We start from the raw sequence: 26,408 nt of genomic DNA on the forward strand, positions 1-26,408 counted from the left end.
TCCTCCACTAGCTGAGCCACTGCCTCCCCCAGCACCACATGAGGAGCACCAAATTCTAAGGGAGAGGAAGGCCGTCAGTGACAGATACACAGATGGGCAAGGTGTAGACTCACAGCTGGAGAGGAGACTAAACAAGGAACTTAACGCTCTTGGTGTTTTGTAGATAGAAGCAAAGTCCTTAAGAGTTTCACTATTAATAGAGTGCAAGACAGAGTCCAAATTAGTAACTAAGACCTTCAAGAAAGGCATGTCAAGGCAAAAAAGAAAGAAACTATACATGAAATAGCAGCAAACTAGGTAAAATAACATTTGATCATTCATTACATGTGATAATTGCTCCAGTAAATTATTATTTCAGTGTTGCCTGGTAACCTCCAAATGGTCATTTTAGTTCTAGGTGTGTCTAACTCGTGTTTCCTTCCTCGATGCACGATGATCAATGATAGTAAATGCAGTTGCTTATACATATAATTGATAAAATAGTTTTGAAATATGCAGTATATAGAATTATAGAGTTTGTAGAATTTTTCAGGTAGAATTGCTTGAATTGGTAAATTACTTTATTGTTCCTTTGCTGACTTTTGTGAAGCCTTTGTATATAATAAAGACAGCAATGTTACATTTATAGATGCAAACCTACTGCTTTGATGTGGACCAATTTTCAAGTGTTCAGAAAGCAGTTAAAGGAAAGGGGAAGATAAGAGCTCTCTCCATTCTCTTTCAGGTAATCATTATACACAGACTTAACTCTAACTTAATTCTTTTTTAATCACCTGCAGTATTGATGTGAAATATCAAAACATTCTTTGAAACAAATAGAAGAGCTCACAAGTGGAATGCTAACTGGTGGCCACGGTGCGGACCCACAGCCCCTGAACCTGCGGCCGAGACCCCCTCCCCGCAGTGCAGGGGCCCCAGGCTCACCGCGCAGCAGCTGGAGGTCGGGATGCCTGGAGCCCCTGGTCCTGCTGCCTCACAGCCGAGGAGCCCCCTCCGCCAGGCCTTCCCCGCCAATCGCAGCCCAGACCCAGACTGGAGAAGCAACCAGGGGCTGGACAGGCCAGGGGAGTCTGTCAGACAGTGACCCTGAGCTGTGGGGGCTCCTGAAAGGGAGAAGACAGGCAATGTCGTGGCCTGGACTCACTGCCTCAGAGAATTTCTGCAGTCGAGCTGCGCTGGAAGCCCTGGGGTCCTGTCTGAACAACAAGTCCTCGGGGGTTATCCTGGCAAGAGATATTCTGGAGGAGCAGAGGTAGGGGATGAAATCGAGCTGCTGTGTCAACGCCGGGCCTTGGAGGCCTTTGACCTGGATCCTGCACAGTGGGGGTCAATGTCCAGCCTTATTCGGGGTCCCCAGCCAATCTGGGGCCTATGCAGCCCTTCTGCAGCCTCACGACCCAATCATGGGGCTGGACCTGCCTGGCGGAGGCCATCTCACCCATGGCTGTGTGTCCGATGTCCAGAGGATCTCAGCCGCATCCATCTTCTTCGAGTCTATGCCCTATAAACTGAACCCCCAAACTGGCCTCCTGACTATGCCCGGCTGGCAATCACTGCTCGACTTTTCCGACCACGGCCCGTCATAGCTGGAAGCAGCGCCTATGCCCGCCTCACTGATTGTGCCCGCACGAGAGAGGGGTGCGATGAGGCCAAAGCACACCTGCTGGCACACATGGCCCACATCAGTGGCCTGGTGGCTGGCAGGGTGATCCCTTCACCTTTCAAGCATGCCGATGTTGTCACCACTGCCACTCACAAGACGCTTCGAGGGGCCAGGTCAGGACTCATCTTCTACCCGAAGGGGGTACAGTCTGTGGACCCCAAGACTGGCTGGGGATCCCTTATACGTTTGAAGACCGAATCAACTTTGCTGTGTTCCGTCCTTGCAGGGGGCCCCCCACAACCATGCCATTGCTGCAGTGGCTGTGGCCCTAAAGCAGGCCCGCACCCCCATGTTCCGGGAGTACCCCCTGCAGGCTCTGAAGAATGCTCGGGCCGTGGCTGGTGTCCTGCCAGATCGAGGCTACTCCCTGGTGTCTGGTGGCCTGACAGCCACCTAGTGCTGGTGGGCCTGCGGCCCGGGGGCCTGGATGGGGCTCAGGCTGAGCGGGTGCTGGAGCTTGTATCCATCACAGCCAACAGGGACACCTGTCCTGGAGACCCAAGTGCCATCACTCCGGGGGGCCTTCGGCTTGGGGCCCCAGCCTTGACCTCTCGACAGTTTCGTGAGGATGACTTCCGGACAGTGGTGGACTTTATAGATGAAGGGTCAACATTGGCTTGGGGGTGAAGAGCAAGACCCCCAAACTGCAAGATTTCAAATCCTTCTTGCTCCACGACCCAGAAACAAGCCATGGGCTTGCTGACCTCAGGGAGCGGGTGGAGCAGTTTCCGGGGCCTTCCCCTGCCTGGTTCTGATGAGCACTGAGGGCTCCAAGGAAATGAGGCCCATGGACTAAAGTCATTCGCCTTCCCTGTACCTGGACCAGGGGAGGGGATCGCCGACCAATGTGAGCCCGTGGCGGCTGTGACTCAGCCTCAGGCTCTGGGCGCCTCAAAGCCTGGTCCCTGCGGGCCTTGGGCCTCAGGAGCGTGCAGGGAACAGGGTGCAGGCTGTGCGGGGTGAGAGGCTCTGGCGGGTGAGCGCCCGCCTCTGCCCGGCTGCGGGAGCCCAAGTCGGGCTCCGATTCCCACTGAGTTCAGACCAGACTGGACGTGGGCGGGAGAAGGGGGGGAAGGAGCATCCAGGCTTTGGCCGCCTCTCACACAGGATGCGGCGCTCCTGCCAGTTTCCCGTCTGTGTTACTGATGCCATCCTGGCGTGACCCTGCCACCCAGCGCCCGCTGGCCCAGTGCCTTCTCGAGGACTCCAGGAGGGACGGGAGGTGCTGGGCTGCGAGCCCTACCCGGCGGGCACCCACTGTCTGCTGTGCAACAGACGGGCTGCTGGGTCACAGGCAGGTAACAGAAACCCCAAAATTTTGATATTGTAAACCCATGAGGTTTTAAAAACTCTGTCATGAAAGGAAGTCTTAGGTAGGTACCCAGGGATCCAAACTCGCCTGCTTTCTCATCTTTACATATTGGCGCCCACCCTCAAAGGTCCCTCCTGTGCCAGAATGGAGGCTGGAGCTCCAGCCATCACGCCCTCACTTAGAAAAGGCCCTTCCTGAACCCCAATAACTTCTACCCAGGTCCCGTAGCTGTCAATTTAGCCACGGGCCTCACCTAGCTGGGAGATGTGGTCTAAGCACAGTTCTGCCCTCAATACAATCGCCTTCCACAAAAAGGGAGGAATGCGTTTGCATAAGACAACCTGCAGGCCCCACTACATCCTGTTGTTCTTTAACCTTTGCAGGGAGGGGGGTGTTTATCACACACACAGCTCAGAAGAAATAAATGTGCTCAACAACTTATGAGGAAAAGCATAGTCTGTGACTCGCACTGCCCTAGGCCCTTTGCACACATGGTCCTGCTTACCCCTCAGGGCAGGCGTTCCCAGCCCCATGGTGCAGATGAGCACTGGGAGGTGTAATGCTGACAAACTAGAATGCAGAGGACCCTTTAGATAGACCAAACCGTCTGACACGAGTTGCTGCACAGTACTGCAAGCACACGGGCCTAAGGAATAGGATTCTGTGCACTAAGTCCACAAAGCCCCCTCCTTCTAAGGCTGACAAAAATCAACAAACAGGAGGCTTCGACCACTGACCTGTAGCTCAGGAAGCAGGCCTCGCATGACACACCAATGAAAAAATAGTCATGTCAAAATACCCCTATGGTGCTGTAAAAGCAAACATGCTTGGTAAAAAGTCAAAAGGAATGGAAAAGTTTGAGCTTGATATTTCCCAGCATAGACCAGGGGTTATTAATAAGTCTGGAGCTCCCTTTATGCATTCAGTAGCCTTATGCCTGTTGTATACTTGCTGCTCCATTACCCATCAGGGATTAGGGAGGTAAACCAGGTATGGCCCTGCCTTTAGGGAGCCCACCATCTATGGGGAGAAAGAAAGTACACAGACAATCTGATCATATCATGACAACTGGGTGGCATGGGAACACGTGAGAAGGGCATCCAACCTGGAGGGGCGGCAAGGTAGGAAGAGAGAGTTGTCGGGAAAGACTTGCTGAAGAGTTGAAAGCTGAACAGGGTCTTGAAAATTGAACTGGAGGGGACCAAGCCAGGTGTAGGGAAGGAGAGTCCAAAAGTAGGCAGATGCCATAGAGGGCGGCACATGGTTCGGCTGGGAGGGAATGAAGAGAGGAGGGAGGAGAGCATCCTGAAGAGTTGGCAGGGCCTTGCTGTGACGGGTCACATACACCATGCCTAGGAGTTCACATCCTCTGGCCACTGGCATCCTTCCCTCCTTGTTTGGGAGGAGCTACTTTACCTGTGTGCAGTCTTGGTGGCGTCCTTAATTTAGATGCCCTCTGCTCCCCCAGCGGATGGGTGGGCAGTTGACTCCAGCTAAGCCAATTGGAGCATCACCAAGTCAAGAGGGAAAGTAGTTGGATGGGGCGTGAAGGAGAGTGTTGAAACATCTTCACTAGAACAGAAGTGAAGGGGGTTTCTTTGAGTCATGAAAGGATTACTAGTTGGAAGGGAAGCCAAGCCCTGGGTAGACATGATGTGTGATGTTTTCTTATAGCCTGGGTTCTTGTTACTTCATTTTCATGTCTCATAACTGAATATAAATACTGTATTTTATTCACTGGAAATATGTACTTTGTAGTTGTAATCATATTTTGTAACTGAAAATTCAGTACTTACTCTTTTAAATGAACACTGTTATGGAAGATTCAGATAATGTAGACATCACTTCTCTATGACAGTTTGGATGGGGTTCTAGTAAACACATTTTTGAGTAATACGTGCAAAAGCCCTATCCAATTTTCCTCTTATCCCATGTTCACCTAACAAGCTTTTTGAAGTTTCAACCCAATAACAACGAAGTTTCCAGTGGAAAGATGATTCCTGTGTTATTTATGTTATATGAGAATTCTTTAGTTTTCTGTATTTTAAGGCCTTCAAACTGTTACACCATCTCACCCCAAATAAGACAGAACTGACTTCCTAGGAGAGCTTCTGCCTTCATTACCTCCAGGAGTGAGATTTCAAGACACACCCGGGAGCCCTGATCCAGGGGAAGGAAGCCAGAATTGAGAGGAGGTGCTGCAGCTGCTCTAATAGCCTCTCATCCCTCCGGGTGGAGAAGGGATACTGGAGAACTGGAAAGAAAACCTAACATTTCCAAGACTTTGCTTCCTGGTAGAAAAGCTGAATGGGGAAGACAGAGGACCTTGTCTCACTGTGACCTTCCAAATCTCATCACCTCAAATTACACTAATATGTAATTTCAAGTGTAGCTTCCACCACTGGGGCCAGAAGGACAGTGGAATGGAAACGGTGAATCCAGCGTCCAGCGGCCACCACACGGAGACGTCATGAAATGCCCTGGTGGAGGAGGGACAGATAGACCTCGCTTCATCCTGCCCTCCCCAGGGGAAGCTCTGATGTGCTGAGCGGGGCTGCAGCCAGTGTCCTCCACGTTAGATCCCTTGAAATCAAAGCTGTATAATTTTTTTTAAATGAAACAATAAGTTGTTATATATAAAGCCTGATTTTAAGCACTTTTCCATTTCTTACTGAGTCATACCGGCTTTCTAATCAAAATACTGATAAAGGAAAAAATGAATGGAGAATTAGGTATCCATTAAATTCATTTTTGTGTGTGAGTCTTTCTTCTTAGTGAATCAAGTTGGGAGTTTTAGAGGAGACAAGTTTTCTGATGGTGGAAGTCAAATAGAGCTCAAACGCTCACACGTAATTTCTCTCCTTTTCCTCCCTAGAGTAAAAGTATCAGTAGAAAGGTTATCACATGTGGATACTGTTCAAAGGATCTAATGATGATGAAATGTAATTTTTATCTCTCTAGCATCTTCTTAGTTTATCTGAGAATGACTTCTTTGAGTGACAGTAAAGCTGTTTAATTCCCCGTGCTGGAGGAAACCCTGCCTAGAGGAATTGTTATTAACTCTGGAACAAGGGAGGCTTCATGGGCTTTCCATAAAGAACAGCAATGTTGAGAGAAGGCAAGATTGTGGGTGGTGTGGGGTAAAAACCAAGCTGAGTTCGTAAGTTCCAAGAGGGCACTAATTAGAGCCACTTGCAAGAAAGCTCTTTTTAACTTACTTTCATGAGTGTAGTGTACTTTTGGTGAGGCTTTCAGAAGAAATTTTTCTTAAGGCATAAAAGGATTGCAAGTTAGGTTGTGTTAAAATGCTCAGAGCAGTTGTTTGGTTGGTTGGTTGTTGTTTGGCTTTTCTGTGTAACTTAATCCCCAATCTTTTTTTTTTTTTTAATTCTCACCCGGGGATATTTTTTCCATTGCTTTCCAGAGAGTGTGGAAGGGAGAGAGAGAGTGAGAAACATGGATGTGAGAGAGACACATGGACCTGTTGCCTCCCCCACACAGCCGGGCCGGGGATCAAACCTCCAATAGAGGTACGTGCCCTGGACCCAAATCACATCCCAGGTTGGACTAGCTGAAAACTCCTGATTGATTAGGCCTAACTCAGTAGACTGCGTTGTGAACTAGAGCACTAACAGGAAACTCCTGATGTAAATATGGCTCTTTATGCCGTGTCTCCAACCTTCCAGCGCACGCACTCTTTAGTTAATACTAAAGCACTTGGCTCCGTGGCATCATCTCCGGTGATGTTCTCAATAACATGCTTGGCCACTGCGTTCCATTTCCCCCATCGCCCCCTGTAGTGAAGGTAAAGGGACAACTGCTCTTGCACAGCCAGTGAGGCGCCGACGGGAGCACTTGCCCTGTGAGTCTCCCTCCAGTGTCCGTCACAGGCTCACCTCGGAGATGCTGCGGGCTCGGTTCGGGAACACGGCAACAGACTGAGTGTCACAGTGAGGCAAGTCGCACGGCGTTTTCAGCTTCCAGGTGCATAGAGAAGTCGTGTTCACTCTATGCTGTAGCCTGTTAAGGGTGCAATTGCATTACGTCTGAACAATGTACGTACTTTAATTTAAAAATACTTATTGCTAAAAATGCTATCATCGGAACCTGTTGGAAAAATGCACTGATAGACTTACACACACTTTGTGGCAGGGCTGCCACAAAACTTCAATTTGTAAAAAATAAACAAACAAAAACACAATAAGCACACAGTATCTGCACAGCCCAATAAAGCAAAGCGCAGTAAAAAAAAAGTGTGCCTGCATTGGGTAGAATAAATGTTCTAGTATAGCAATTACCCAAGTTACAACTTTGTTTCCTTTTAGTCAGTTCTAATTGTGTTTGACATAAGCCACAATAAAATTTTCTCAATATGAGTTATTTTCAGCAGTGCAAAAGTTGATTGAAATTTGAAAGTTTTATCCCTAATATAAGATGGGCATCCATGTTTAATCACATCCACAGAGCACCTTGACTAACACAAAATTATAAAGACTCCACCAAAAAACCAAAAAGATTAGAATTAATAAATGAATTCAGTAAAGTTGCAGAATACAAAGACCATATCAAAATTACAACTAAATTATTGAACAAGCACCCTTGAGAAGCAACTGAAGACTAGCCAAACAGAACACCTATAAGTAAGGATATAAAGAAACCATGTCAGACTGATAGGATGGGCGGAGAGGAAAAAGGACTGGTCCCACAGCCACGTGTGGTGGTTAAGAATCGGGAGGGATATCTCCCCTTGGTTTCTCCTGAGGAGTTAGGGATCCCAGCCCCACACCAGGCTCCTTAGCCTAGACCACCAGTACAGGGAAGAGGAGTCCCCATAACACCTGCCTGTGAAAATGAGAGGGGACTCTGCCTGGGTGACACAGAGGGCTGCTGGGGTCCCAGATAGTCTTCTTAAGAGGCTTGTGGACACACATACTTGCTGATGAACTAACTCCTTCTGAGCTCCAGTGCTGGAGCAGCAGCTCAAAGAGCACCAGGTATATACAAGGAGGAACCCAACTGTCTAGCTTCAGGGTGAGGGTGGGAGGTGCAGCTCTGTCCTGGACTAAAGTGCTGGCAGGTGCCAGTGTCCCTTTGTAGAGCCCTCCCCCAACACAGCCTGTATGCACAGGTGGGCACCAAATCTGCTTCTTCATCAACCCCCCCCCCCCCCCGCTTAGGTGATTCCCTGAGCTCCCCCCACCCAACTGACCCATAGACCAGACCTCTTTCAGCAGCTGTTACTCACAAGCAGCTGGCCTCAGCCCACGCTGTGGACTGCCCTACATTTTCTGAAAGAGCCACAAACCTGAAACAAGCAGTGGATGGGCCCAGAGGGCCCTGTACTAAGTGGCCCCCAGCCCTGCGCTAGTGGCAGTTGGCCTTGGTTTGAAGCATAGCCTCTCACTGGAGCTTCCAAGCCCGGCAGAGGCACCTACCAACCACAGATCATTTTGTAGCTCATACCAGTTTGCCCCACGGCCAGGCACAAGCAGTGGCTGAGCTGGGCCTGCGTTAGAGCTCCTCCCAAGAGGCCCCAAAACCAACCCATGAGCTATCAGCTTTAGACCAAAACAGGGCACCACCAAATTACCACCTCAAATGACACACCCAAAGAGTGGGCTCAGTAAGCAACAGAGCCCCATTAAAGTGTATCCCACTCTGTGGGTTCAGTGCCCACACAAAAAAGTTCGCCAAAAAACTATTAGAATTGATAAATGATTAAGTAAAAAAGCAGGATACAAAACACTATTCAGGAATCTGTTGCACTTTTATACACCAATAATGAACTATCAGAAAGAGAAATTAAGAAAAGAACCCCAAGTACAATTGCATCAAAAAATAAAATACCTAATGATAAATTTAACCAAAGAGGTAAAAGACCTGTACTGAAAAAATTATGACATTGAGAAAAGGTATTGAAGATGATACAAGTACATGGAAGCATGTGCCATGCTCATGGAGAGAAAGAATTAAGACGGTTAAAATGCCCATACTGCCCAAATCAATCTATAGACTCAATGTCATCCCCATTCAAATACCAATAATTTGGTATTTGTTCACAAATAATTCTAAAATTTATAAGGCACCACAAAAGGCCCCTAATAGCCAAGCAATCTTGAGAAAGAAAAACAAAGTTAGAGGTCTCATGCTCCCTGATATCAAACTATACTACAAGGCAGTAGTAATCACAACAGCATGGGACTGGCATAAAAACAGACACACAGATCGATGGAACAGAACAGAGAGCCCAGAAATAAACCCTCGCCTTTCTGGTCTATTAATCTATGACAGAGGCAAGAATACACAGTGGGGTAAAGTCTCCAATAGTGGTGCTGGGAAAACTAGACCACTCTCTTACACTATATCCAAGAATAAACTCAAAGTGCATTAAAGACTTAAATGTAAGACCCGAACCATAAATCTCCTGGAAGAAAACCTAGGCAGTAAACTCTCTGATATTGCTCTTACTAATATGTTTTTGGATATGTCTCAGGCAAGGGAAACATGGGAAAAAATAAACAAATGGGACTACATCAAACTAAAATGTTTTTGCACAGCAGACTCACAGATACAGAGAAGAAACTGCTGGTTGTCACATGAGAGGAGCTTGGGGGTGTGGGTGAAAAGGTGAAGGGATTAAGAAGTACAGATTGGTAGTTATAGTCACAAGGATGCAAAGTGCAGCGTAGGGAATATAGTCAATAATATTGTGATAACTATGTATGATGCCAGGTGGGTACTACACTTATTGGGGGAGTACTTTGTAAATTAAACAAATGTCTGACCACTATGCTGCTCACCTGAAGTTAATATAAAATAATATCAAATGTCAACTGTCAGTTGAAAAATAAAAAATAAAAGCAGCAGAGTGAGTTATGACTATAACCCTGGTTCTAGGACTCACACCTGGGAGGGATGGGGTGCAGGAGTGAGCCCCGGCCCTTTGAGAGATGAATCCTTGTCCATGGCCTTGTTTGGGCTTCAAGGAGGGGACTAGGACCCCTGGGCCCCTCATCCAGCAGCCCTGGTGTTCTCCTCCCTCCAAGGCCAGCTCCACAGCCTCACCCCCAGGTCCTGGGGCAGTTTCCCGCAGAGGCCCAGGAGGGGAGTGGGTGTCTGAGACCCACCCGTGCTAGTGGTCTCTGGGCTGCCTAGTGGATATGAAGGTGGAGAGGAGGGGAGACTGAGATGACCCCGGGCACTGGATCCCCGTGCACAGTCCCTCCCACCACCCCAGCCCTTTAGTGTCTGGTGTTCACCCCACACAACACCGCCCATGAGCCTGGGGATCCAGGCCAAGCTCTGTTCAGTGGTTTGGTTGCACCGCCCTCCACTGCCTCGCCTGGAGCTGCGGCAAGGGTGACAGAGGACAGGTATCCTGACAGGCCCGGGGCGGAATAGTGCAGTAGCAGCAGGAGCCAGAGCCGGTCCACTGGCCAGCCTCGGCCTCGGTGGGTTCACACCTCTGCGCTCATCGCCAGGGCCACTGACCTTGGCCTGAGGCTAGTTGACCCTGTCCTGACCCTGCCTTTACTCCCACTTCAGCTGAGCCCTGACCATGGCCCCGACCTAGCCCTGTTCTACCCCAACCCCTTACACCCCCTACCCAAGACAGACCCAGCCTGACCTAGCCATGACCCATCCGTGACCCTGCCTTGACTCCTCAGGTAATGGGCTTCTGAACCCAACTCCAACAGTGCCCGGCCTTTGACCAGGTGGGAGTGCGGGCTGGACCACAGTGCAATCAGGGCTCCTATGAATAAGTAAGAGAAGATGGTAGAGTATGCATGGAAACACGGGAAAGGGTATGAAGAGGTAATTCATAGAAGAGGAAATTTAAAAGACCCTTAAACAGGAAAATAGGGAAATCTAGTTATCTGGAAAATGAAAAAACGTCATTTTGAACCATGAATTTATAAACATTTTCGGAGATTGTTACCCCCCCCCCCCCATGGTCTGTCAATCAGTGATTTCCCCGTGGAGCGAAGGAAGCATCCAAATTTCAAAGACATGTTTGCCCTTGTCTACTCCAGGGTGTCCTGTCCTGGACGCCTTGTCCTAGAGGTCAGATCCTTTTTCACATTCATTTCCTTGTGTGTCTGTGTCGGTCCCTGGGCTGTGAACTCTAGGCTACAGGGCAATTATCCCGTTCACCCCTGAGTCTAGGGGTAAGAGAGGAAGGGAATCAGCCCTGCACACAGCGCCCACCGAAATACCAAGGAGTCCCAACAGCTGCGGCTCTTACTAATGAAGGCGGAAAGCGAGGGCACCACCACCTTCCCCACTGGTTAAGAACTTGAGCTTCAATAAAGTTTTAAAAGTATTTAGGGTCTGTCCAGGCCAGTGTGGCTCAGTGGGTTGGGCACCGTCCCGGGCACCTCAAGGTTGCCGGTTCGATTCCCAGTCAGAGCCCGTGTCTGGGCTGTGGGCCCGGAGAGGACACGCAGGAGGCAGCCAGTGGATGCTCTGCTCTCACAGCAGCGTTTCCCTCGCTCCCTTCCTCTCTGTCTGAAAATCAATAAAAATTAAATTTAAACAAGGGGCGCGTGGGGACTCTTCTCCCTCAGGCAGCGCCGCTCTCCCCGTGTTCCCCGGGGTGGGGGTGGGGGTGGGCGCGGGGCTGTTCGCACCGGGGTCTGGGCCGCGTCCTGCTCCCGCCCCGACAGCGCGCAGGTCACACGGGGACCTGGCAGCGCTGGGAGCCGCCCCGTGGACGCTCAGGGGCCGGTCTAGTACCGCGTGGGAGCTGTCCCGCCCCAAGGCCCGCGTCCCCCGCCGTCTGCAGGACACAGAGCCGGGGCAGCTCCTCCGAGGGTGAAGCCGCCCTGCGCTCAGCAGGCAGCAGCTCCGGCGGCGGACGCGAGAGGAAACGGGCGCGTCCCCGCAGCTGCCCGACGCCGCCTCCGGGGACACAGCCGGCAGGTGCCTTCGGGCTGCGGCTCGTCACCCACAGAGCGACCCGCTGACCCGGGGCCGGGCCGCTGTCCCACAGGGAGCTGCGAGCGCGGGGCGGGGCCCGTTCCCGGTCGGTGGGCGTCCGAGATGTGCCCTCAGACGCGGGGGCTCGTCTGTCGGCGGGTCTGTGGTTCGGGGTCGCGCCCGTGTTCCCGGGGTGCGGGGCGAGGCTGAGCTGGGCGCGTCGAGGGGGCGCCTGTGTCCTGCGGCTGGCGGGCGGTGTTTGTATTGGTGTTGGGAGGGGTGGGGGCACATCCACCTGTGTCCCCTCCTGTGAATCCGGGGATTGCTCCAGTGGCCGATTCGGAAGGATTCTCTGCATGTGCCGAGGGCAGTGTTAGGAAACGTGCTTGTTCATTAGCTCGGGCCTGTGACCTTGCGTTTTGTGTTTGGGGAATGTAGGAGGTCATGGCGTGTGCAGGGCATGGGTACCGTTGTGTGTATTTCTTTTTGGGATTCTCAGCAGCTGTCTGCCTGTTTCACTTTGCAGGGGACACGCCGGTGACTATCTACAGGACAGGCGTCAGGTAGTGTTTGGATGATTTGGTGTGTGTGTGACCCTGTATTCTGCACGATGGAAGAGTTAATTCTGCGTTGCATTTGCGAGTGTGGGGTTATGTGTGTGCAGGGACTGTGGCATTACATGTGCATCTGGGACATCGGGTACAGTGTGATAACTTGCATATTTGTCGTGTGCTGAGTATCTGTGGGTGTATGAGGGGCCTGTGGGCAGCTGTGTGTGTGTGTGTCGAGTTTGCCTGTGTATTTGAGGGCCACGGCCATTTGGAGGAATATTTGCTGGAGCTACGTGTTGTATTTTCAGTAGGGGCTCTAAGGCTCACATATTTTGGGAAGTGCGTATGTGTGTACCTGATGGAGCGATGGGTTTCTGTGTTTATACAGGAGAGTGGGAGAATTGTATCTAAACGTATTGGGGTGTGTGATATGGTTATGGTTAGCATTTGTGGATGTGTCCTTCCTAGCTAGGGATAATTTGGTATTTGGAAGTTATTTCTTATATGGTTTGCTGAAGATATTTCTATGTGCCTTGTTTATGTGTATATCTATCAGCAGGTGCATGAAATAGCAGTTTGTTCATAGGGTATGTGGGGTTGTTAGGCGTGTTTAAAGTATATTTCTTCAGAGAATACTAGTGTTTCTACATGTGTTTGGTAAGTAGGTAGTAAGCAGTGGTCTGTGTATATTCAGGGTGAGGCTAGAGAAAAATTGTATGTAGTGTGCTTTTGTCATATGTTGAGGGGAGAGGGGACAAGGTTGTATTCTGGACAGGTGGTAGCCTGTATAGTGTTTGAGGGACCGCTCTATTCAGGGGTTGGGAATATTTGCATGCGTGTGTGTTTCCATAGGGGTATGAGAATTGTGTATGCCTATCAGTGAGAGTTAAGTGATTGTCAGTGTTTCTGTGTTTTGTGTGTATCTATCTGAGCATGTGGGGTGTATATTCATGAGTGGTTTGTGGGTGTGTATATGGGATTTGTGGGTGTATCAGGAGGCTTAGGGTCCTCTTTGGGTCTGTTCCAGAATGTAATGCTTGCAGAATTTGGTGGTGTTGCTTGTATATGTCTTCTCAGTGTGTGGGGAGGTGGACTTATGTGTATTTGATAAGCGTAGGTTATTGTGACTGTGTATGTATTTGAGTTCCGGGAGCTTATGGGCTGTGTATTCTAGGGGACATGAGAGTTCACTTAGTGTATTTGGAAACGAAGAGACTGTGTAGGTTGTTGTGTTTGTGTTCAGGAAACATGGAGTATGTATTTTAGGGCAGTAGGATTGCGTAGGGACCTTTATTTGGGTGGCACATGAGACAGTTGTGTACTTGGTTTTAGAGAGTCTGCGTGTGCAAGTATTCAGTGTGTACATCAGTGTGTACATGTGGGTGGTATGTTGGTTGCCCATGTTGGTATTCAGGCCCATGTTGTGCATGTATATATAGAATAGGTGTAGAATGTGAATATTCAGGGTGATTAGGGTTTTGTATGTAACAATTTAGGTGGTAAGGGGTGGTCTATCTGTATATTTAGTGAGGGTCAGGGTAGAAATGTACGTGTGTGTTCATATATGTAAATTAATGTTTTTTAATATATCTAGGGTGGGAGTTGAGGGTCCTACAAAGGGTGTAAGTGCATTGTTTGCACATAATTGTTTGAAAGGGGATGGGGTGCTCTGGCCCTGGCCCGTACTAGCTTGGGATAGTCAGTGGTGCATGTCTCTTCTGGGCTCTGTGTTCATCGGGTGGTTAGCTTGAAATTAGTCATGCTGGGAATATTTATACCAGGCAGACACCACAAATTGGCCCATTCTTTAGGGCCAAAGCATGCCCACAAATGTTGGTGATTTCTGGCCCCCTTCATGCAGATTGGTTGATGGCTGTCTGTCTTTTAGGCAGGTGGACACTTCTTTAGCATTTGTATGGTCCTGGCATCGATGTCCCTAGATGGGTGGGCCTGGTGGACAGATAGCCCTGCAGAGCAGAACCTTCACAGGTGTACTGCTGGCCCGACAGGCAGCCAGAAAGACGTGGGGCTTCCTGGACAGGAGGTCAGATGGCCAAGTGTTCCCCCAGGCAGACTTTCTAAGAATTAGCCGAGCAGGAACTGGTGCTACTCTCTTCTGGGGTAATGTGGTGGGCAAGGACACCCTTCACATAGGGTCCAAGTGGTGAGAGACTACAGAGGTCATCTGCCACATTGTGGTGTCCCTGAGACCATCTGCCACATTGTGGTGGGTTGTGTTGGGTATCAGGTTGGTCAGCAGGGTTACTAGTTCTTAACCCACCTATCCCCATGGGAACCCTGATCCTTAGGTATAGGAAGGACTTTAGGGGTCAGTGAAGTGACAGGGATGGAGGTGGGAGGCTTGTCCCTGAGGCAGGCTGGGGGCTGAGACCTGGGGAGACAGGGGAGTGTTACTCTGAGGAGATACATGCCTCTGACATTCCTAAACCCTGTAGACATGCTCTCCTTTGCTTTCTGAAGGCTCGGGATGCTTCTAGCACTGAGATGAGCCTCATCTCAGCTTCATATTTCACTGAGAGGATGACCTGACCCTCTTTTCTCTATTCCGTGTTTAGCTGCAAACCCACCAGAGGGAACCACGTGATCATTATAGGCACCAGCTGACCCCACAGCTACCTCCTCCCTGCCTCCCTTAGTCCCTCCCAAGAATTTCTGGGCCTTCCTTCCTTATGGTAAGTTTCCTTCTGGCCTTTTCTCTCTCATGGTGAATCCTCCTGCCAACAGAATGTGCCAACCTCACTTGCTTGAATGCGCCAATAACTGCTTGTTTCAGTACAAGTGGATTCCTAGTGGCTCTCACTGCCCCCTTCATAACCTGTCCCCAATAAAATGACAGGGTCTTGTACGGATTATATTGTGTAAGTTGGCAGGATGGGGCTGTGCCGGGTTTTATATTTTAGAATGTTATATATTTTCAATAAACCTGCAGTATAATGTATACAAGGTTGATGTTCTTGGGTTTGTTTGTTGAATTCTTTCTGGTTTGGTTCTTAAATGGGAAGGCACGGATGCTGATTTTTATGGGTGAGGAGCAGGAGTGCCCTGGTGTCTTGAATCAGCACTGAAACCCCCCACCAGGTGCAATTAGTGGACACTGCTGAATGGCTGGGGTAGGACAGTGCTGGTTTTTCTGGGGCGATATGTTTTGCAGTGTATGTCATTCTCCCATCTCTCCATGGACAGGGGGAAGCTTCTGGTCTTTTGAAAAAAAGAGAATTTTTTTTATTACAGTTGCCATACAATCTTATATTAGTTTCAGGTGTGCAACATGGTGATGAGACATTTATATAACTTACAAATTGATCACCTCGATAAGTCTAGCACCTATTTGACACCACACATAATTCTTACAATATTACTGACTGTGTGCCCTATGCTGTACTTTACATCCCCATGACTGTTGTTAGAGCTGGCAGCTTGTAAATCTTAATCCCTTCCACTTTCCCCCCAGGCCCCAACCTCCCTGCCATGAGGCAACCATCAGAACGTTCTCTGTGCCTATGAGTTTGTTTCAGGTTTGTTTGTTTATTTATTTTGTTCTTTATCCTCATGTAAGTCCATTCATGTTGTTCAAATGGCAAGGTTTCATTCTTCATTCTGGTTGAGTCATGTTTCATTGTACATGGTACCGGAGCTTGATCCATTGGTCTATCAGTGGACACTTAGGTTTTCCATATCTTGGCTTATGTACATAATGCTGCAATGAACATAGGGATGCACATGTCTTTTTGATTCAGTGTTTTGTGTTTCTTTGGTTAAATACCCAGAAGTGGAATTTCTGGGTCCTTCTTTATCTCTTTTTATAGCCTTTGATTTAATGGCTGTTTTCTCTGATAAAAGTGTCGCTGCCCCAGCTTTTTTTCATTTCCATCTATATGAAACACCATTTTTCATCCCTTTATTTCAGTCAGTGTGTGTCTTTTGATCTGAAGGGGGTGTCTTGTAGGCAGCATATGTTCGGGTCTTGTTTTCTTATGCATTCAGCCACCCTCCGTCTTTTGATTGGAGCATTTAATCCATTTACATTTAAAGTACTTATTGATAGGTATGAGTTATTGCCGTTTTATTATTCATTTCCTCCCCTCCCCGACCCCTCCCTCTCCTCCCCCTCCTCTTCTTCCTCCTCCCCCTCCCCTTCCTCCCCCGCTTCTCCTCTTCCTCCTCCCCCTCCTCTTCCTCCTCCCCCTCCTCTTCCTCCTCCCCCTCCTCTCCTTCCTCTTCCTCCCCTTCCTCCTCCCCATCCTCTTCCTCCCCCCTCCTTCCCCTTCCTCCTCTTCCTCCTCGCCCTAAGCCGACAGGTCAGGGTTTCTCCGTGCCTCTGGTGCTCTTCAAGCTGCGCCTCAGTGCTGGAGCGCAGGGTGGTGGGTCCGTCAGCAGGTGAGTCTGCGGGGGCTCTTGAGGAGGAGGGGCCCTCTGTCTCACTCAGCCCCCCTCTTCCTGGGTTGATAGTCGGAAGTTATGGGGACTTCCCTTCCCACTCACAGGAACCCTGGGCTGGGAGCGTGGTGTGGGGCTGAGGCTGTCACTCCTCTTGGGAAACCTCCACCCCAGAGACAGGCCTGCCCATTGTTTCATTTTATTTTATTTTCATTATTTTTGGTGCTGTTGGCACTGTTACAGGTGCCCCCCAGTTTGCCTCCCTTTGCCCCCCGGCTTTGGCCACGGTGTTGTCTGTGCCCATGGCCCATGCATGTATGTTCTTTGGCTAATCTCTTCTTAGTTTATCTTCACCCAAGGATATTTTTGGTTTTTGCTTTTCAGAGAGTGGAAGGGGCAGTGCGGTGGAGAAACATCACTGGGAGCCACAGGTCAACTGATTGCCTCCCGCAGGGCCCTGACCAGGGGCCGGAGTCGAGCCTGCAACCAACGGAGGTACAGGCCTTGGCCTGAATCAAACCTGGGGCCCTTCAGTCTGCAGGTCGACCCTCTAACCACTGAGCCAAACCAGCCAGGACATCTCTTCACCTTCTTTTATTCAGTCCCACCCCCCTGACATTTGTCAGTCTGTCCCATGCATCCATGCCTCTGGTTCTATTTTGTTTGACAGTAATTTTGTTCATTAGATTCCACATATTAGTGAAATCATATGGCATTTTTCTTTCTCTCACTGGCTTGTTTCACTCAGCATAATAATCTCCAGGTCCACGCATGTTGTCGAAAAGTCTGAGAGTTCCTTCTTTTTCCCAGCCATGTGGTATTTCATGGTGTAAATGTCCCACAGCTCCTATATCCATCATCTGCTGATGGGCTCTTGGGCTGTTTCCAGATCTTAGCTATTGTAAATAACGCGGCTATGAACACAGGGGTGAGTATATTCTTCCTAATTGGTGTTTCACGATTCTTAGGATATATTCCCAGAAGGAGATCCCTGGGTCAAAAGGCAGCTCCATTTTTAGTTTTTTAAGGCAACTCCATACTGTTTTCCACAGTGGCTGCACCAGTCTGCATTCCCACCGCTGGGGTCCCCTGTTCTCCTCATCCTTGCCAGTACTTGTTCATTTATTGATGGCAGTTCTGGTGGGTGTCAGGTGATACCTTGCTGTCGTTTTAACTTGCCTCTCTGATGATTAGTGACGTTGGGCATTTTTTAATATGTGTTGGCCATCTGTATCTCCTCTTTGGAGAAGTGTCTATTCAAGTGCTTTGCCCACTTTTAATTGGATTGTTTGTCTTCCTGATTTTAGGTTCTTTGAGTACTTTATATATTGTGGAAATTAATCCTTTATCAGGTGTGTCATTTGCAAATATGTTCTCCCATACAGTGGAATCCCTTTTCATTTTGTTTATGGTATTTTTTGTGGTGCAGAACCTCTTTATTTTGATGTAGTCTCATTTGTTTATTTTCTCCTTTGTTTCCCTTGCCCTAGGAGATATATCAGCAAAAATATTGCTATAAGAAATGTCTGAGATTTTACTGCCTATGTTTTCGAAGATTTTTATGGTTTTATAACTTACATTTAAGTTCTTTACCCATTTTGAGTTTGTGTGTAAGCTGTAAGTTGGTGGTTGTAGTTTCATTTTTTTGCATGTTCCTGTCCAGTTTTCCCAGCACAACTTATTGAAGAGACTGCCTTTTCTCCATCCTACGCTCTCGCCTACTCTGCCAGATTTCAGTTGTCCATGACAGTGTGGGTGATTTCTCGGCTCTCGGTTCTGTTCCATTGATCTGTATGCCTGTTCTTGTGTCAGCTCCAGGTCACTTTGATTCCAGTGCGGTACAGTGTAGTTTGACATCTGGTGATGTAATACGTCCAGCTCTGTTCTTCTTTCTCAAGATTGCTGAGGCTATTCGGGTCTTTTTTGGTACCATATAAATTGTTGGAATATTTGTTCTACACCTGTGAAATAAATGTTTTTGTGATATTACATTATTTTTAAATTTGTATTTTATGTTTTCATCACTTTTTATCCCGTGTCTGTCCTCTTGCACCTACAAGCAACCCCCCCCCCCCCCCCGTGCCCCCAGTTACCACACTGTTCTCCATGTCCAGGAGTTCTCCCTCCCTCTCTTTTTTTTTTTTTTTTTTTGCGCAATAGGAATTGCATTGAATCTGTAGATTGCTTTGAGTAGTATGGACATTTTAATGATGTTAATTCCTGCAAACCATGAACACAATATATGCTTCCACTGATTTGTATCTTCCTCATTTTCTTTCTTCAATATCCTATAGTTTTCCGAGTACAGGTTTTTTACCTCCTTCTTTAAGTTTATTCCTCAGTACTTTATGTTTTTTGTTGCAATAGTAAATGTGTGTTTTTTTTCTTAATTTCTCTTTCTGATAGTTCGTTATTAGTGTATAAAAATGCCACCACCTTCTGAATATTAATTATGTATACTGCTACTTTGCCACATTCATTTATTAGATCTAGTAGTGTTTTGGTGGAGTCTTTAGGGTTTTCTAGGTCCAATATCATGTCATGTGTGACTAATGACAGTTTTATTTTCTCCTTTCCAATTTGTATGCCTTTTATTTCCTCCTCTTGTCTGATTGCTGTGGCTAGGATTTCCAGTACTATGTAGAATAAGAGTGGTGTCTTCTTCCTGATCTCAAGGGTAAGGCTTGTAGTTTTTCCTCATTGAGTATGATGTTGGCTGTAGGTGTGTCATATATGGCCTTTACTATCTTGAAGTATGTTTCCTCTATTCACACTTTGCTGAGAGTTTTTATCATAAGTGGACGCTAGATTTCATCAAATGCTTTTTCTTCACGTACAGATATGATCATGTGATTTTTGTCTTTCAATTTGTTTATGTGATGTATCACATTTATTGATTTGTGAATATTGTAGCAGCCTTGCATCCCTGGACTAAATCCCTCTTGGTCATGTTGTATGATCTTTTTTAATATATTGCTGGATCCTATTTGCTAATATTTTGTTGAGGATTTTAGCATCTATGTTCACCAGGGATATTGGCCTATGATTTACTTTCTTTGCCATGTCTTTATCTGGTTTTAGAATTAGGATAATGCTGGCCTCATAGGAAGAGTTGGAAGTCTTCCCTCCTCTTGACTTTTTTGGAATAGTTTGAGGAGGATAGGGGTTAGTTCTTTTTTGAATGTTTGGTAAAATTTGCCTGTGAAACCATCTGGTCCAGGACTTTTGTTTGCTGGGAGGTTTTTTGCTCTGCTTCAATTTTATTAGTTGTAATCAATCTATTTGGGTTTTTCTGATTCTTCTGTATTCAGTTTTGGAAAAATGTATGCTACTAGGAATTTGTCCATTTCGCCCAGGTTGTCCAATTTGTTGGCATAGGGTTGCTCATAGTATTTTCTTACAATCCTTATATTTCTGTGGAGTGAGTTGTTACTTCTCTTTCATTCCTGATTTTATTTATTTGGTCCTCTCTTTTTTTTTCATCATGAGTCTGGTTAAAGTTTTATCCACCTTGTTTATCTTTTCAAAGGGCCAAATCTTTGTTTCATCAATCTTTCGTATTTTTTTTAGACTGTCATTTATTTCCACTTTGATCTTTATGATTTCCTTCCTTCTACTTACTCTAGACTCTGTTTGTTGTTGTTCTCCTAGTTACTTTAGGTGTAGAATTAGATTATTTGCTTGAGATTTTGCTTTCTTCTTGTGGTAGGCCTGTAATGCATGAACTTCCTTCTCAGGACTGCTTTCGCTGTATTGCATAGACTTTGGGTTGTGTGTTCATTTCCATTTGTCCCAGGGAATTTTCTATTTCTTCCTTGACCTTATTGGTAAGGCATTCATTGTTTAATACCATGCTATTTAGCCTCCATTTGTTTGAATGTTTAGGAGTTTTTAAAATTATAATTGATTTCTAGTTTCATGCCATTGTGATCTGAGAAGATGCTTGACATGATTTCAGTTTTCTTGAATTTGTAAGACCTGTTTTGTGTCCTAACATGTGGTCTATCTTTGAGAATGTTCCATGTGCATTTGAAAAGAATGCATATTCTGCTGTTTTGGGATGACATGTTCTTTAAATATCAATTAAATTCATCTGTTCTAGTGTGTCATTTAAGGCTGCTCTTTCCATGTTGATTTTTTTTGTCTGAAAGATTTATCCATTGTTGTCATTGGGATGTTAAAGTCCCCTACTATGACTGTATTGCTGTCGATCTCTCCCTTAAAGTCCACCAACGGTTGTTTTTTTAATATACTTAGATGCTCCTATATTGGGTTCATATATATTTTACAGTGTTATATCTTGTTGGATTGATCCCTTCAGTATTAGATAATGACTTTCTTTGACTCTGTGATGGTCTTTGTTTTAAAGTCTATTTTTTCAAATATAAGTATTACTACCCCAGATTTTTTTTTTTTTTTCCATTTCCTTTTGCATGGAATGTTTTTTCCCCCTACCTTTACTCTCAGCCAGTTTCAATCTTCTGTTCTGAGGTGGGTCCCTTGTAGACAGCACATATATGGGTCATGTTTTCTCATTCATTCAGTTATCCTATGCCTTTCGATTGGAGCATTTAATCCATTTACACCTAAGGTTACTATTGGTATGTACTTATTTATTGCCATATGTACCTATGTTTCTCTCTCTTTCTGTTTCTTCTTATTAAAGCAGATCGCTTTCTATTTTTTGCAGTGCTAGTTTGGTGGTAATGAACTCTTTAGTCTTTTTTGTCTGGAAAGCTCTTAATTTCACCTTCAGTTTTAAATGATAACCTTGCTGGATAGAAGAGTCTTGGGTGCAGGCCATTGCTTTCCATTACTTTGAATTCTTCTTGCCAATCCCTTCTGACCTGATGTGTTTCTGTTATGAAATTACCTGACAGCCTTATGGGAACTCCCTTGTCCTTAACAAACTCTCTCTCTCTTGCTGCCTTTAAAATTAATTCATTGTCTTAACCTTTTCCATTGTAGTTATGATTTGTCTTGGAGTGGATCTCTTTGGATTCATCTTGATTGGAACCCTGTGTTTCCTGAGCTTATGCGACTTTCTTGTTCCCTAGGTTAGGGAAGTTCTCTGTCATTATTTCTTCAAACAGGTTCCCTAGTCCCTTGTTCACTTTCTTCTCCTGGACCCCTATGATGTAGATGTTGTTACATTTCATATTCTCTTAAACTGATCATCATTCTTTTGAATTTTTTTTTATTTTTACTGTTCTGATTAGGTGTTTTTTCTACCTTGTGTTCCAAATTGCTGATCCTCTGCTTCATCCATCCTACTTCTTATTCTTTCCAGTGTATTCTTGATGGCATTCTTCATTTCTGACTGGTTCTTTTTCATGGTTTCCATGTAATTTTTAATGCTGTTGTTGTTCTCACTAAATTCCTTGAGCATCCTTATAACTGTTACTCTGAACTCTGTCTTATAAATTGCTTGATTCCATTTCATTTAGCTCTTTTTTTGGAGATTCCTCCTGTTCTTTCGTTTGGAGCCGGTTTTTGTGTGTCCCCATTTTGGCTGTTTCTTTGTGTTTGTTTTTGTGCATTAGATAGAAATGCTATGACACTCAGTCTCCCTGGGGTGTCCTTATGTAGTAGGTGTCCTGTGGGACCCAGTGGTGCAGTCTTATTGATTTTCTGAACTGGGTTCTCTGGGAATGCCCCTTGTCTGTGTTATGTGGGCCCTCCTGTTGTAATTGGGTTTTGATTGCTGTTGGCTCATTTGTGGCTGGGATCCACCTTCAGACTGGCTGACTGTGAGGCTCCACTCTGACTATGTCATGCAAGCAGTTGTAAGGGGCAGTCTTGAGGAGGCCTCCTCTGCCAGTCCTTAGTTAAGAGTCTCCTCTGCAGACAATCTTCAGTTTGTTATTCAGGGTGATTGTTCCCAATCTTAGTTTTAGTCCAGTTTGGTTCTGGGAGAAGGTGCAAGAAAGATCCACCTACTTTGCTGCAAACTGGAACCTCTCCCCTCCTGATTTTGAACTACCACATGTGTTTCTGACACATTGTTTTGAGTCTCTGCCCCCCTTACAAGCTTCGATGTGGCTTCTTTATATCCTTATTTATAGGATTTCTGTTCAGCTAGTCTTCAGGTGGTTCCCAGGGGTGGTTGTTCTGTAATTTAGTTGTGATTTTGATGTAGTGGGTGGAGGGGGTGAGCAGAGTGTCTACCTACTCTGCCATCTGGAAGGTCAGAATCCTCTGCTCTTTACTAAGGGGACTATCTGGCCTCGCTGTTAGAAGCCTCTACATGTTCTACTTCCCAAAAATTGATTGGGAAAAGATTCTGAACCCTTCTCATCCACACTGGCATGTGGGATCCTAGGGGCGCTTTAGCGACACAGTGGTGGGTCTGAGGAGGCCCAGAAGGTGGCTGTTCAGCCACTAAGGAGCTGCCCCTGCAAAGGAGGCCATTGTGATGTCTGCTGTAGGAGCATGGGGTCCAGGAGACGAGGCTTGCTACCTGCAAGGCCCAGAAAAAGCTGAACAGGCTCAATGAGACATGGGGAACAGAACAGGGAGAGGATGGGAGCCTCTATGGGGCTGAAGGTAGGCTGTGACTCTGTAGAAAGATTTGGAGACAGTAGGTCAGGATATGAAGGCCCCTACCAACAAGTCGAGATTCCCCTATCTCCATCCCCCTTGGCCAGACTCACCTCCTGTGGCTGCAAGTAGGAGGGAACACTGAGGTAATGTCAGCTTGGAGGTCAGTGCTCTAGGTCCTTCCCATAGCTCACCCATGCTTTAAATAACAAACATGTCAAAACATTGTAGTACTTAAAGAATGCTGGGCCTCTTTTCTGGAAACACCGCAGAAACATAGTCTGAACCACGAACTGTATTTTAATAACTCAGAATCCTGTGTTTGCATCCTCCCCAGCTCTGTCTGAAGATTCCAGTTGATCATGAGCCCTTAATCAAATTACTGACTGGACATCTCCCAATGCAGTGAGTGTGAGCTTGTGTCTGTGTCCATTAAAGCTTTGTGTTGATTATCTGTTTCCTCCACTAGAATGCACAATGCAAAATGGAGCCTTTGCATGGAGGTCACTGATGTTTGCTAAATCATTATTGGATGATTGTTGTCATAGTTTGGGTTCTTTGGAAGAAGATGTTTACTGACAACAGCTATGAGAGGATTGAGAAAGAAAAGGAGATTGGGCAGAGTGAAAGCTGAACTCTGAGGCAGGTCCCAAAACAGCTTCGACCTGCCCTATAGGAGCTGAGGATCCACGATGTCTCTTCTGAATTGTCCTCAGTTAGAAGGTTGAGCCTGCAACCGAGGTACGTTCCCTTCTTTGAAATAGAACCCAGGACCCTTCTGTCCCTGGGCCGTCGCTCTAACCACTGAGCAAACGGGCTTGGGCTGATATAGTCTTGGTATTAAATCTTTTTTCTTTTTCAGTGCATTGCATATATCTTTTCTCTAGTTCCCATTTTGCTGACCATTGATGAATAGATTTTTATTTGACTCAATGCCTGAATCTTTTCCTTTAAGATTTTTGTTTTCTTTAAAATCTTATTTAAGAATTTCTCTCTTAGCCCAGCTATTGTGGCTCAGTGGTTGACCATCAACTTCGAATCCAGGAGATCTCGGTTCCATTCCCGGTCAGGGTACATGTCTGAGTTGTGGGATTGATCCCCAGTAGGGGTCGTGCAGGAGGCAGCAGATCAATGACTCTCTTATCACTGATGTTTCTCTCTCTCTGTGTCTTCCCCTTCCTGTCTCTAAAATCAATAAAGATATATTTTTTAAAAACAAACAAGAGACTTTCTCTCCTACTCCAATTTCATAAAGACAATCTCCTATAGGAAATGAAAGTATAAATGTTTTGTTTTTCATGTTTAGGTCTATAACACTTTTGGAGTTTATGTGTTTGTTGTGAGTTAGGGATCTCTATCAAAGAGACTTAGATTTGACTGCAATTTATATATATATATATATATATATATATATATATATATATATATATATATATGCTCTACTCAGTATTCCCATTTACTTATAGACTAGGAAGGATAACAAAATTTTCTATGTCTTTAATTCCTGAACTATTTCTCTAGGAAGAAACTACTCCATGAAACATATTTCAAGTACTTGGATGACAAGCCTGGGTGACTTAAAACATAGGCAGGTACCTGGCTCCTGGGACATCACAGGCTTACATCAGACCTTCCATGAAAAATATACAGAAGTCTGGTTTAAGTAGTGGATTGAGATCATGCACTAGCTTCCCATTCCTCCTAAGCCCTGGTGCAAAAGAATTTTAAAAAGAATAAGCCCACAGAGCAAGGAGGAGGAGGAGATCAATGGAATAGTTACCTCAGTAAGCTTTTGGAAGAAAGCAAGCATTAAGTAAAGAAAGACACAAAGAAAGTGAAGAGGCAAGAGCTGAGGAAGTTGTAGCCCAGAACTACACAACCATGAACAGGATACTGCAGGGTGGAACCTTATCAGAAAAGACAAAAGACAGTGAGATGACCATCTTCTAAGTGTTGCAATAAACAGATAGTGAATCAAGAATTCCATATCCAGCTATACTCTCCCTGAAAAATAAAAGAGAAATTAAGATATCTCTGGATTTAAAAACAAACCATTTTTTTAAAAACCTCAGAGCCTTTGCTGCTAGCAGACCCTGCCCTAGAAGATACGTGAGAGGCTAAAATAAAAAACACTAAACAGTAACTCAAATCCACACAAAGAAAGAGCACCAAAAACCTAATTAGATTGGTATTATGAAAATACACTTAACAATGAGCAAATCCTGGTTTCTAAAACCATTCTCCAATATAAAAATCCAGAGATCTTTGGTGAAGTGGCTGATTTTAGGGCTGGAACAGAATATATAAGATGAACCTAGAGCATCCGCCCTATAGTGCCAGAGAGCAGGTAGGTACTGAAAACACAAGCTCCTGGGAATATACCAGAGGGCTCCAGGCCACTGAAAGAGCCCCCAACGACACAAGATGGAACAATCTGAGCAACAGAATAATGCAGTTTCCAGGTGTAAATGTCTCGTAACAGAAAACTTGGGCATGTTCAATGACAACAAAATTAGGTAAAGCTTTGATAGTTTGCCCTCTATAAATCATGTAAAACTGTGTTCTTGGGCAGGTATATTTTTTCCAAAGTAGGAAGACAGAATGCACCAGGAACATAGCTTCAAAGGGACAGACACACTGGAGTATGTTTACAGGGGAAGAGGCCAGGAGAGTTAGAGACTCACATGAACAACAGTCCCATTCAGTAGATAAATACTTGAGCCCCTACCAGGTCCCAAGAACTATGAGACGTATGGGGAATACAAGGACAAATCAAATAGTCCCTGACCTCTAAAAGGTAATTGTCTGGCCCTGGCTGGTATGGCTCAGTGGTTAGAGCATCAGCCTGCACACCTAAGGGTGACAGGTTCAATTCTTGGTCAAGGGCACATACCTGGGTTGCAGGTTTGATCCCCTGCCCTGGTCGGGTGCATGTGGGAGGCAACGAATCAATGTCGTCAATGTTCCTCTCTCCCTCCCTCCCTCCCTCTCTCCCTCTTTCTCTCAGGCTCTCTTCTCGCCCCCC

General features: G+C 46.2%; 2 pseudogenes across 2 annotated transcripts in view; one reads left to right on the plus strand and one right to left on the minus strand.

Moving 5' to 3' along the window:
- Positions 1-26,314, minus strand: part of LOC308564258 (large ribosomal subunit protein eL8 pseudogene) — an 84,556-nt pseudogene extending 58,242 nt beyond the window's left edge. Inside the window, exon 1 of the transcript XR_014000635.1 lies at positions 26,277-26,314. The product of XR_014000635.1 is annotated as a large ribosomal subunit protein eL8 pseudogene (transcript). The remainder of the gene's footprint in view (positions 1-26,276) is intronic.
- Positions 837-2,428, plus strand: LOC308563580 (serine hydroxymethyltransferase, mitochondrial pseudogene; annotated as a pseudogene). The gene has a single exon. The product of its transcript is annotated as a serine hydroxymethyltransferase, mitochondrial pseudogene (transcript).
- Positions 26,315-26,408: the final 94 nt, after the last annotated feature.

The sequence above is a fragment of the Miniopterus schreibersii genome, assembly GCF_964146895.1.
Source record: "Miniopterus schreibersii genome assembly, chromosome: 11".
NCBI classification, from domain to species: Eukaryota; Metazoa; Chordata; class Mammalia; order Chiroptera; family Miniopteridae; genus Miniopterus; species Miniopterus schreibersii.